The sequence below is a fragment of the Piliocolobus tephrosceles genome, chromosome 8, assembly GCF_002776525.5.
Source record: "Piliocolobus tephrosceles isolate RC106 chromosome 8, ASM277652v3, whole genome shotgun sequence".
NCBI classification, from domain to species: Eukaryota; Metazoa; Chordata; class Mammalia; order Primates; family Cercopithecidae; genus Piliocolobus; species Piliocolobus tephrosceles.
The window spans coordinates 44,287,706-44,301,902 of NC_045441.1; the positions used below are offsets into that span (position 1 = coordinate 44,287,706).

The 14,197-nt window shown below is 43.9% G+C and overlaps 1 pseudogene; it reads left to right on the forward strand.

The window, feature by feature from the left end:
- Positions 1–3,045: 3,045 nt before the first annotated feature.
- LOC111528011 lies at positions 3,046–3,695 on the forward strand (annotated as a pseudogene).
- Positions 3,696–14,197: the final 10,502 nt, after the last annotated feature.

The window sequence follows — 14,197 nt, forward strand, 5'->3', positions numbered from 1 at the left end:
TCTTGAGCTCCTGACCTCAGGTGATCGCCCTGAGTGCTAGGATTCCAGATGTGAGCCACTGCACCTGGCCCCTATAAAAGTTTTGAAAAAAGGAGAAAAATTTCAGGACCTGGTGCTGGTGAAAAATTCTTAGACTTGACAACAAAGACAATACATAAAAGAAAAAACTGGTAAATTAAATATCATCAAAATTTAAAAATTAAAATTAAAAAATTAAAAAGGTTTGCACTGTGAAAATTCTGTGTAAAGGATAAAAAGGCTGCAGACTGAGGGAAAATATTTTCACACCACACATTTAACACTGAATTTGAATCTAGAATACATAAAGACTTTTTTAAAACTCAAAAGCAGTCTGAAGTATAGGATACTGTGTGGGCTACCGTGCTGGGGACCTGGCCACACCATTGAGTCCAGCTGGTGTTACATCATTGCAGCTGTCCAGGAGGACATGAGGGGGATGTCAGTGGGGTTTCAGGAATGTGGAGGTGCAGGAGCTTTTGGGCCCCAGGGCAGGATGCAGTCCGGCAGGTGCTTGCTCTGAAAATGGTGTTCTTGGAGGTTGGACGCAGTGGCCCATGCCTGTAATCCCAGCACTTTGGGAGGACAAGGCGGGTGGATCACTTGAGGTCAGGAGTTCAAGACCAGCCTGTCCAACATGGTGAAACTCTGTCTCTACTAAAAAAAAAAAAAAATACAAACTTAGCCAGGCATGGTAGCAGAAGTCTGTAATCCCAGCTACTCAATAGGCTCCGGCAGGAGAATCACTTAAACCAAGTAGGTGGAGATTGCAGTGAGCCAAGATTCTACCACTACACTTCAGCCTGGGTGACAGAGTGAGACTCTGTCTCAAAAAAACAAAAAGAAACACTGTTCAGTAGTTTTGGGTTTTTTTTGGAGAGCACTGGGGGGTTTGAGACAAGTCTTACTGGGATTATAGGCACAGGCCACCATGCCCAGCTAATTTTTATATTTTTAGTAGTGACGGGGGATCTCATCATGTTGGCCAGGCTGGTTTCAAACTCCTGGGCTAAGGAATCCTCCCACCTTGGCCTCCCATAATGCTGAAATTACAGGCATGAGCCACCGCACGTGGCCTCTGTTTAGTACTTTTAGTTAACATGCAGTTACTATATAATCCAGAAATTACATTCCTAGCTATCTATTTAATGTAAACAAAAGCATATGTCTACAAAAAGACTTACGGCCGGGCACGGTGGCTCAAGCCTGTAATCCCAGCACTTTGGGAGGTCGAGACGGGCGGATCACAAGGTCAGAGATCAAGACCATCCTGGCTAACACGCTGAAACCCCGTCTCTACTAAAAAATACAAAAAAAAAAAAAAAACTAGCCAGGCGAGGTGGCGGGCACCTGTAGTCCCAGCTACTCGGGAGGCTGAGGCAGGAGAATGGCGTAAACCTGGGAGGTGGAGCTTGCAGTGAGCTGAGATCCGGCCACTGCACTCCAGCCTGGGCGACAGAGTAAGACTCTGTCTCAAAAAAAAAAAAAGACTTACATAAGAATGTTAATAGCACCTTTATCAAAATAACCTAAAACTATAAACAACATGTCCAACAAGAGGGCGATAAACAATCTGTGGTGTATTTATTCAAAGAAGACTAGTTAGCAATGGACGAGTTTGTTTATGTATGAAACAGAGTGGATGAATCTCAAAGTCAAGATACTGAGTAGAAAAAGCCAGACACAAAATTATCTGTAGTATTTGATATCATTCATGTGAAACTTCAGAAAAGGCAAAGCTATTTCAGGGCAAGAGGAATTTGAACAGTGTTTGCCATTAAGATGAGAAGGCTGACTTGAAAGGGGCCTGAAGAAACTTTCTGGATTTAAATGTTGGTAAAAGCTCATTAAAATCCCTGCATTTTCCTGTGTACACTATATGTTGATTTTAAAAATAATGTTACACAAAGATAAAGCATAAGTTGCCTAACACATTACTTCTCAGAAACCCAACAGTGCTTTTTGTAATCTTTTTCTTTTTCTTTTTCTTTTTTTGAGATGGAGTTTCACTCTTTTTGCCCAGACTGGAGTGCAGTGGCCTGATCTCGGCTCACTGCAACCTCCACCTCCCGGGTTCAAGCAATTCTCCTGCCTTAACCTCTCAGGTAGCTGGGATTACAGGCATGTGCCACTATGCCCGGCTAATTCTATATTTTTAGTAGAGATGGGGTTGGTGAAACCCCAGGCTGGTCTCGAACTCCTGACCTCAGGTGATTTGCCCACCTCAGCCTCCCAAAGTGCTGGATTACAGGCGTGAGCCACTGCACCCAGCCTAAGTCTGTTTCTTTTCTTCCCTTTTCTTCCTTTTTTGAGATAGGGTCTCGCTCTGTCACCCAGGCTACAGTGCAATGGCATGATCATGGCTCACACTGCAGCCTCAACCTCCCAGGCTCAAGCAATCCTCCCAACTTAGCCTTCCAAGTAGCTGGGACTACAGGTGCACACCACCATGCCTGGATAATTTTTGTATTTTCTATAGAGATGAGGGTCTCACTACATTGCCCAGGCTGGTCTCAAACTCCTGGTCTCAAGCAGTCCTCCCACCTCAGCCTCCCAAAATGCTAGGATGACAGGTTTGAACCACTGCACCTGGCCTGTTTGCCTTTTGAGGAATGGCCACACTGTTTTTCAGAGCAGCCACAACCCCCACCAGCAATGTTTGTGTTCCAGTTTCACCACCTTGCCAAAACTTATATTCTGTTTTTGGTTTTTCAGTAGCCATCCTAGTAAGTATAAAGTGGTAACTTTGCATCTTATTTCCCATTTGTATATTTTCTTTGGAAAAATGTCTATTCAAGTCCTTCATCCATTTTAGTTATTTTTCCTTTTTGCTGTTGAGTTGTAGGAGTTATTTATGTATTTTGGATATCATACCTTTATCACATATACAATTTGAAAATATTTTCACCCATTCTGTAAGTTGTCTTTTCACTTTTTTGATATTCTTGATATTGTCCTTCGATATGCCACTGCCACACAGTTTTGATTACTGTAGCTTTGTAGAAAGCTTTGAAACTGGGGAGTGCTGTGGACGCCCCGGTGGAGAAGCTGAGGTCAACATCAGATTTGAAATATTTAAAGTGGATACAAAACTATTTCAGCAATGCAGACAATTAAGTGTGTTGTTGTGGGCGATGGTGCTGTTAGTAAAACATGTCTCCTGATATCCTACACAACAAATAAATTTCCATTGGAATATGTACCGACTGTTTTTGACAATTATGCAGTCAGTTATGATTGGTGGAGAACCATATACTCTTGGGCTTTTTGATACTGCAGGGCAAGAGGATTATGACAGATTACTACTACTGAGTTATCCACAGACAGATGTATTTCTAGTCTGTTTTTCAGTGGTCTCTCCACCTTCATTTGAAAATGTGAAAGAAAAGTGGGTGCCTGAGATAACTCACCACTGTCCAAAGCCTCCTTTCTTGCTTGCTGGGACCCAAACTAATTTCAGAGATGACCCCTCTATTATTGAGAACCTTTCCAAGAACAAACAGAAGCCTATCACTCCAGAGACTGCTGAAAAACTGGCCCATGACCTGAAGGCTGTAAGGTATGTGGAGTGTTCCGCACTCACACAGAAAGGCCTAAAGAATGTATTTGACAAAGCAATATTGGCTGCCCTGGAGCCTCCAGAATTGAAGAAGAGCTACAGATGTGTGCTGCTATGAACATCTCTCCAGAGCCCTTTCTGCACAGCTGGTGTCAGCATCATACTAAAAGCAGTGTTTAAATCAAACTAAAGATTAAAAATTAAAATTCATTTTTGGAATAATGACAAATGCCCTGCACCTACCCACATGCACTCATGAAAGGGCATAAAAGTGTGTACCCACCCTATTGCTAAACCTTTGTTCTGCTCTCACAATCCTTTTCCTTTTGTCCCTATCTCTGCACATTCTAGAGATTTTGTAAGTTCCTGTTTTTCTTTCTGAGGCACGGCAAGGTCACAAGATGCGTTTAAGTAAGGTACATCCATGTTGCAAAACAAGCCCTGTGAAACCTGTCGCAATATGATTAACTGCCTTTGTGTAAGACTGCTTTCCCGCCTCGGGTTTGCGAAAACAAGCCCTACCCCTGCCCTGCAAGCCCCTGATAAACGTCATCAGAATTTCAAAATTAACTGAAATACCAAAAATGGCGGGAACCAATCATAATCAGCCAAATTGCCTTGTTCAAATATCAGCCAATCATACATCTGATTTGTATAATGACTCTGTGCCTATGTACCCCGGACTATATAACACTGTCCTGAGCCCAGTTGGGGAGCTCTCCTGCCCGGCTCATTTCACGAGTGAGTGAGAGCTCCAGGTTCGAACCTGTAATAAAGATCCTTGCTGCTTGGCTTTGACTCTGGACTCTGGTGGTCTTCTTCGGGGAATAAACGGTCTGGGCATAACACTCACTCACGTGAGACAAGGCCCATAGGCATGGCCCTTCCCCCTCCCAGGACTAGTTAATTTTGAGTAATTGTGTATTGTCAGAAAAGTGATTAGTACTAGTTTTTGTTTTGTTTCAAAAAAATTTTTTGTTGTTGTTTAAAAGCAAGGCATGGGCCGAGCACAGTGGCTTACGCCTGTAATGCCAGCACTTTGGGAGGCTGAAGCGGGCAGATCATGAAGCCAGGAGGTCGAGACCATCCTGGCTAACACGGTGAAACCCCGTCTCTAGTAAAAATACAAAAAATTAGCTGGGCATAGTGGCACATGCCTGTAGTCCCAGCTAATTGGGAGGCTGAGGTAGGAGACTCACTTGAACCCGGGAGGGGGAGGTTGTAGTGAGCCGAGGTTGCACCATTGCACTCCACCCTGGGTGACAGGGCAAGACTATTTCACAAAAAAAAAAAAAAAAAAGCAAGGCATACTTGTGGATGACTTTGTAATAAACTAACTGCAATTGTTGAAGCTGCTCCCTGTTTCCACTCTGGAGAGTAATCTGGGACATCTTAGTGTTGTTGTTTTTTTCTCCTCTTCTTTGTGGGGAGTGTGTGTGGGGTTTGTTTTTCAGTACTGTTTTTTTAATTCATTAACCAGTGGATAGCCCTTAAAGGGAGGAGGACAGAATGATTCCACATTCCACTTCCTAGATCTAGTTGAGAAACCATGCTCCTCATCTGGTGCTCTTAGGAAGGAGTATAGTAAATGCCTCATTTAGTAACATGCTCCTTTTTGAAAGTTGCCTTTTCTCTCCACCCTCAAGTAGGTTCAGTATTTGATGAAACTCATGAAAGTGGGTGGAGCCTGTCTTGCCCCTTCTCTTTTCTAGGATGCACTGTAGGTGACTGTGACTTTCAAGGACATTTGTTTGCCATTTGCTGATTTTTTGGGGAAGTTAATTTCTAACCTCTTTCACTGGTAAATGAAGAAAAGTACTGCACCTTTGAAATACAGCAAATGAATCAAATGAATTGAGTTTGTAATGAAAAATTTTTTTCCCTGTCAGTCATTGTCTTATATGTTTAGCATAGATTTGCAACTCAGTAGTATATGGTGTTCCTAGAATGCAGCTGAAGAACTGGTATGTAGAGGAAATATGAGGGGTGGGTGGTGCTATAAGGCAGACATCTGTGGAATGATTCACATCCTCTCAAGTTAGGAGGATGGAGGTCTGCTTCATTAAGAAGTTGGAGGTAGGGTGGGGATGTGGAGAACACTTAACAACATGGGGACCAGTCAGGGGAATCCCCTTATTTCTGTTTTGCATATGAGGAACCCTAAAGCAGCCAGGTAAGGCTCTCTAGTTTAATAAAAATCATGGAGACTCTTTTTTTTTTTTTTTTTTGACACGAAGTCTCGCACTATCACCCAGGCTGGAGTGCAGTGGCCTGATCTCGGTTCACTGCAAGCTCCACCTCCTGGGTTCACACTATTCTCCTGCCTCAGCTTTCTGAGTAGCTGGGACTACAGGTGCCTGCCACCACACCCGGCTAATTTTTTGTATTTTTAGTAGAGAAGCGGTTTCACTGTGTTAACCAGGATGGTCTCGATCTCCTGACTTCGTAATCTGCCCACCTTGGCCTCCCAAAGTGCTGGGATTACAAGCATGAGCCACCAAGCCCAGCCTTTTTTTTTTTTTTTTTTTTTTTTTCTTTTTTTTGAGACAGAGTTTCACTCTTGTTGCCCAGGCTGGAGTGCAATGGCTCTCAGCTCACTGCAACCTCTGCCTCCTGGGTTCAAGCAATTCTCCTGCCTTATTCTCCCGAGTAGCTGGGATTACAGGTATGTGCCACCACGCCCGGTTAATTTTATATTTTTAGTAGAGATGGGGTTTCTCCATGTTGGTCAGGATGGTCTCAAACTCCTGACCTCAGGTGATCCACCCGCATCGGCCTCCCAAAGTGCTGGGATTACAGGTGTGAGCCACCGTGCCCAGCCAGAAAGAGTCTTATGAAGACTCTCCATAAGTGTTAATAGGGATTTTATTAGTTTGTTTTGGTTGCAGTTTCTGATTTTTAAAAACATTGAAGTAATCTTTTCCACCTTCCCAATCCTAATTCTTATAGATTCATTACTGTTGAACTAATGCTTTCTCGTGTCTCAATTCTTTGTATATACATTGTTTTCAGATGTATTAAACAAAAACCCTTTAAAAAAGAAAAAAAAAGCAAGCTTTGGAATTGGGAAGTGTGATTCCTCTGACTTTGTAATTCTTTACAAGCTTTTAGCTATTTGGAGCCCTTTATAATTATTCCATATGGATGTAGGCATTGTCTTACTTATTTTTCATAAAAGGCTGTTGGGATATTGACTGGAATTACGTTGAATCTACAGATCACTTTGAGTAATCTTGACATGTTAACAATACTGAGTCTTCCTACCCATGACCAGATGTCTTTCTGTTTAGCTCTTCTTTAATTTATTTTAGCCACACTGTGTTCTTTTTAGTGTATAAGCCATTCACCTCAAATTTATCCTATGTATTTTATTTTATTTTGTTTTTTATTTTTATTTTTTGTGATGGAGTCTCACTCTGTCTCCCAGGCTGGAGTGCAGTGGCACGATCTTAGCTCACTGCAACCTCTGCCTTCCAGGTTCAGGCGATTCTCCTGCCTCACCCTCTCAAGTAGCTGGGACTACAAGTGCGCGCCACCATCCCCGGCTACTTTTTGAATGTTTAGTGGAGATGGGGTTTCACTATGTTGGCCAGGCTGGTCTTGAACTCCTGACCTCAGGTGATCCGACTGCTTCGGCCTCGCAAAGTGCTGGGATTACAGGGGTGAGCCACCGCTCCTGGCCTGTATTTTACTTTTTAGATGTTATTGCAAATGGAATTACTTTCTTAACTTTTTTGTTTATTTATTTCAATTGTACGGAAACATAATGGATTTTTGTGCATATGTTAATCTTGCATCCTGCAACTTTGCTGAATTCATTTATTAGCTCTAGTAGCATTTTCATGGATTCTTTTGGATTTGCTATATATTTGGGATATGTATTCTCATCTGCAAATAAATATAGTTTGACTACTTCCTCTCCAATTTTGATACTTTTCATTTTTTTAATTGTCTAATTGTTCTTGTTGAAACTTCTAGTAGAATATTGAATAGCAGTAGTAAAACAGGGCATTAAAAACCTTCCAACAAAGTCAAGTCCATGAAAAAATGGCTTCACTGGTGAATTCTACCAAACATTTCAAAAAGATTAACAGCAATCCTTCTCACACTCTTCCAAAAGGGAAAGAGGAAAAAACAATTCCTAACTCATTCTGTGAGGTCAGTATTATCCAAATATTAAAGCCAAATAAAAACCTCATAACAGGCTGGGCATGGTGGCTCACACCGGTAATCCCAGCACTTTGAGAGGCTGAGGTGGGAGGATTGCTCGAGCCCGGGAGTTTGACCAGTCTGGGCAACACAGTGAGACTGCATCTCTACAAAAAATAAAAGATTAGCTCAGTGTGGTGATATATGCCTACTCAGGAGGCTGAGATGGGAGAATAGCTTGAGCCCAGGAGGTTGAAGCTTCAGTTAGCCATGATCGTGCCACTGCGCTCCAGCCTGGGTGACAGAGCAAGACCCTGTCCTCTGCTACCAAAAAAATAGTGTTTTGTTTTTAATTGTTTTAATTGCATATGTTTGCAAATTTTTCAGTTTTCTTATGCTTATTGATATCTGGCATCACTCCATTGTGATCATAAAAGATACTTTATATAATTCAATATTTTAAAAATGTATTGTGTGTTTTATGACCCAACATATGGTCTATTTTGAAGAATGTCACCTTTTCCCCCAAATGTTTATTTTTGTTTCTTTTTTTGTTTGTTTTTGAGAGACTAAGTCTCACTCTGCCACCCAGGCTGAAGTGCAGTGGTGCAGTCTCAGCTCACTGCAACCTCTGCCTCCTGGGTTCAAGTGATTCTTCTCCCAAGTAGCTTAGATTACAGGCGCATGCTGCCACACTAATTTTTGTGTATGTTTTAGTAAAGACAGGGGTTCTCCATATTGGCCAGGCTGGTCTCGATCTCCTGACCTTGTGATCCACCCGCCTCGGCCTCCCAAAGTGCTGGGATTACAGACGTGAGCCACTGCGTCCAACCTTTTATGTTTTTGAGACAGTCTCACTCTGTTGCCCAGGCTGGAGTGCAATGGCTCAATCTCGGCTCACTGCGACCTCCCCCTCCCAGGTTCAAGCAATTCTCCTGCCTCAGCCTCCTGAGTAACTGGGACTACAGGCACATATCACCACACCTGGCTAATTTTTGTATTTTTGTAGAGATAAGGGTTTCACTATATGTTGACCAGGCTGGTCTTGAACTCATGACCTCAGGTGATCCGCTCACCTCAGCCTCCCAAAATGTTGGGATTACAGGTGTGAGCCACTGACCCCAGCTTCAATATCTATTTGGCAGTGGCCAGGCCGGAACCTGTCACTCCCAAGCCCAAGAATGCTCACTGACTCTTCCCTGTGCACAGAAGCAAACCCTGGCTCTTGGATATGGTGCTCTGGGCCTGACACCTCAGCTCTCTTGTGATGCCCCTGCTCCCTGTCCGTCACCCTCCCAGGATCACCTGCCATGCTCTTTGGTCATTTGCAAGGTCCTATATGATAAGTTTACCTCTCCTTCTATCTCCCAAACAGAACACCTACCTTTGCTTGTTGAAATCCCAGCCAAATAGAGCACAGGCATAGATTGGAGGTCCTTCTTTCCAGGAAAACTTTCCTAACTCCTGTTAATTCATATTTAGTCTTCTTTCTTTTTTTCTCTTTTTTGGAGACAGGGTCTCACTCTGACACCTGGGCTGGAATGCAATGACGCGATCTCAGCTCACTGCACTCTCCGCCTCCCAGGTTCAAGTGATTCTCCCGCCTCAGCCTCCCAAGTAGCTGGGATTACAGGCACGTGCTGCCATGCCCTACTTTTGTATTTTTAGTAGAGTTGGGGTTTCGCCACATTGGCCAGGCTGGTCTCAATTCCTGACCTCAGGTGATACACCCACCTCGCCCTTCGAAAGTGCTGGGATTACAGGTGTGAGCCACCACACCTGGCCCAGTCTTCCTTCTTCCTGCTGCAATGAAACTTGATTTATGCTGATGCACCACCCTCAAGGCTCACAGAGCTGCACCTGGGTGTGTGTATGCTGCACGATGTGGAAAGGCAAGGGCCCACGAGAGAATGGTCACCCTTTACACACCCCATACACATTGACACATAAATGCAAACAGCACACCACTGATGATGCACATTCCCCCAATGCACCACACAACCATACACCCCACACACACATACTCACATGCTTAGTTCACATGCTCCTCTCCACACAGACCATACACACCATCAGTCACACATACACCCTGCCACACACACAAACACATGCATGTGCGCATGCACACACTCACCACAGAGGACACTTACCATACAGCTACTCACACCACGTGCACATGCAAACAGACAAATCACACATCACTGTGGGCATGGGTTGCCTCAATACACTACACAATCACACTCACTATCCCCCAAATACAGACAGACACACACACACACACAGAGCACATGTTTGTCACACACAGACCACTAGTGACACACACAAACACACCCACCCTGCTGAGAGCGGATGTCCCAACACACTCACACACACGCGTACAGAGTGGGCTCTGGGTAATTCCTCAGCCTTGGCCTTCCAAACCCACAAAGGTTGTCTTTGCATCCTATGTCCTCCAACCCAGGTTCTGTCCTGGGCATGGCTCCTCAGGCCACTTTAGCCCGTCTCACCTCCAAACCCGAAATTCTGGCCTAAGCCATGTCCCACTAAGCTCAGGCAACTGGATTGCACTGCACTCACAAAGTCAGTCTAGGAGCTAAATTTCCAGATGGCAGTCTGTTTTGCTGAGTAAGATATTCGTGGTTGCCAAAACTAAAACTTTTCCTCACAATAGGTAGTGATGCCCTCCTTCTCTGCCCTCCTTCTCCACCCTCCTCCTTAGCAATGAGCAGCAGCTCATCAAAAGCCACTGGGCATGGTGGCTTACACCTGTAATCCCAGCACTTTAAGAGCCCAAGGCAGGAGGATCACTTGAGGCTAGGAGTTTGAGACCAGCCTGGGCAACATAGCAAGACTCCATCTCTACAAAAAATTTAAAAATTAACCAGGCATGGTGCATGCCTCTAGCTACTCAGGAGGCTGAAGAGGGAGGATTGTTTGAGCCAAGGAAGTCAAGGCGGCAGTGAGCTATGATGACACCACTGCACTTCAGCCTGGGCGACAGAAGGAGATCCTGTCTCAAAAAATAAAAATAAAAAACAAAAAACAGTCATTTTTTTGTGGGAGACTGAACAGTTTCCGGTCACACACCACATGAGTCCTAAGATGATGTACAAGGGGAGCCAAGAATCTCCTTCCAACATATCCCACAATGAGTCTCCCCCCTCCATGTCATTTATCCTGGTGGATTCTTTGGCAAGGAATAAGAACAATGAACTTCAAGTTACTTGAGTGAGCAAAATCCCATGGAAGTTGAAATATAATTCACTTTGTCTTTCATTAAAAAGTATCATGTCAATTTGTGTGTGTGTGTGTGTGTGTGTGTGTGTGTGTGTGTGTGTGACTTTTTTGAAGCTGAAGTTTTCTCTCGTTGCCCAGCCTAGAGTGCAGTAGTGCAGTCTCGGCTCACTGCAACATCTGCCTCCCAGGTTCAAGCAACTCTTGTGCCTCAGCCTCCCGAGTAGCTGGGATTACAGGCACCTGCCACCACACCAAGGTCATTTTTGTATTTTTAGTAGGGATGAGGTTTCACCATGTTGGCCAGGCTGGTCTTGAACTCCTGACCTCAGGTGATCTGCCCACCTTGGCCTCCCAAAGTGCTAGGATTACAGGCATGAGCAACCATGCCCAGGTATATCGTGTCAATTTTGCAGGAAGCCTGAAGAAAATTGATTCAGAAAAGGGCACAAGGACAGATATAAACAGGCAGTTGACATACTCTAGACTAGCTCTGTCCAGTAGAAACATAAGGTGAACCACGCACGTAATTTAAAATTTTCTGATAGCCACATAAAAAAGTGAGAATCAGCAGGTGGAATTTATTTTGAAAATTGCGGGGCTAAAGCAACTCCATCTTGGAAACCAATCCGCCATTGGTTTCTGATTATCCCCTGTTCCAGAAAGACTTCTAAGTTTCCAGTTTATCTGTTATTCCTTGTGTAAAAGCAGGAGCTTTCCGTAAGTCCTGCTGTTGGGTCAAACAACCCTGATGCTATCACACTTTAATTGTCCAGCCCATCCCTTCTGAATCACCCTTTCCCTATGGTATACAAAGCCCTGGGTCAAGAGGGTGATGATGCTGGGATCCACCATCTTGTCTCACCACTGCCCAAAACACAGACATGGCTCTGTTCATAAGTCCCTATTAAATGTTTCTTTCTAAGAAATTGGATTTGTCTGCTTTCCTTCCTGCCTTCCTTTCTTCCTTCCTTCCCCTTCCCTCCCTTTTTTCTTGTTCTTTCTCTTTCTTTTTCCTGACAGGGTCTCACTCTATCTCCCAGGCTGAGTGCATGGTGCAGTGCATTGCAGCCTCAACCTCCCAAGTTCAAGCGATCCTCCTACCTCAGTCTGCCAAGTAGCTGAGACTACAGGCATGCCCCACCAAGCCTGGCTAATTTTTAAAATTTTTTGTAGAGATGGGATCTTGCTATGTTTCCCAGGCTCGTCTCAAACTCCTGTGCTCAAGCGATTCACCCTCCTCGGCCTCCCAAAGTGCTGTCATTATGAGCATGAACCACCACACCCAGCTAAAATGACTGTTTTGAAAATAGTTTCATGGTTGGGCCCAGGGACACAGTTTAATTATAAGGATCTTCCAGGTGGTTCTATTAATACTTTGACTTCTCCAGTTTGAAGTGAGCCTCAGAGGGTTACTTTGTTTAACCATCCTTTGGAGGTTCTAACCCTTCACGGAAGACCTTTTGGAACATCATCACAGATGGAGACGGGAAACTTCTGGACATTTTTGACTGCTGAGTGTGAACTTGAAAAGAATAGAAATCTTAGAAATTCTCAAATGTTTCTAAAATCATTTTTTGCAAAGATCACATTTAGGAGACCCTTTCTTTCACCAAGGACAGCTGAGTCCCTGGCTGGTCCTTTTCAAAAAGGAACTCTCTTGAAATGTGTTCCTCAAAATGTTCTAGCTGCCACTTTATTTAATGTCCTTCTGTTCTTCCACACTGTGATTTCCTGTGCTCCTGTCTTAACTAACTCAATATGTTACTGCAGTAGTGCAGTCTCGGCTCACTGCAACCTCCGCCTCCCGGGTTCAAGCGATTCTCCTGCCTCAACCTCCAGAGTAGCTGGGACTACAAGCACCCGCCACCACGCCCAGCTAATTTTTGTATTTTTAATAGAGACGGGGTTTCACCATGTTGACCAGGCTGGTCTCGAATTCCTGACCTCAGGTGATCCACCCACCTTGGCCTCCAAAAGTGCTGGGATTACCGGTATGAGCCACCACACCTGGCAGCAACTCAATCTTTTAAGATTCTCACCATCGCAGCTTCTGTATGCCAGTTAATGATGCCAAATTGTAACTATTTACTAATGAGTTATTCGTTCTTGTTTGGGGTTTTTGTTTTTAAAATATTTGGGACACGATATCCTGGACATTTGTAAGTGCACTTTAAAAAATTCATTTCTGGCTGGGCGCGGTGGCTCATGCCTGTAATCCCAGCACTTTGGGAGGCCGAGTGGGTGGATCACGAGGTCAGGAGTTGGAGACGGAGATGGTGAAACCCCGTCTCTACTAAAAATACAAAAATCAGCCAGGCGCGGTGGCAGGCGCCTGTAATCCCAGTTACTCCAGAGGCTTAGGCAGGAGAATCGCTTGGGAGGCGGAGGTTGCAGTGAGCCGAAATCACACTACTGCACTCTAGCCTGGGCCACAGAGCAAGACTCCGTCTCAAAAATGAAAAAAATTCATTACTTTCACAATCACTCACCAAGACTGATTATACTATTTCCAGTTCTGCAGAGGACATCAATAACAAGGCACAGCCCATGCCTCGAACTTTAAAGGAAGGAAAGAGACTCTAGGATTTCAGATTGCAAAGGAAGTTTTAACTCAATTTTACAGCTCCCTACCGCCATCCTGTGGGCACATTTATAATCTTCATAGGTGCTCCATGTATTTTGGCTCCTATGAGACGTCTGAATTAAAAGGCTAATATCCAGAATCTACAAGGAACTCAAACAAATTATCAAGAATAACACAAACAATCCCATCAAAAATGGGCTAACGACATGAATAGTCTATTCGCAAAAGAAGATATGCAAATGGCCAATAAATGTGTGAAAAAATGCTCAACATCACTAATGATCAGGGAAATGCAAATCAAAACCACAATGTGATACCACCTAACTCCTGCAACAATGGTCATAATAAAAAAAAGAAAATAGATGTTGGCATGGATGCAGTGGGCAGGGAACACTTCTACATTGCTGGTGGGAATGTAAACTAGTACAGCTGCTATGGGAAACGGTGCAGGTTGCTTAAAGAACTAAAAGCAGAACCACCATTTGATCCAGCAATCCCACTACTGGATATCTACCCAGAGGAAATATTTGGGCTGTTTCCATAGTTTTGCAATTGCGAATTGTGCTGCTATAAACATGTGTGTGCAAGTATCTTTTTTGTATAATGTTTATAGCAGCACAATTCGCAATTGCAAAACTATGGAAACAGCC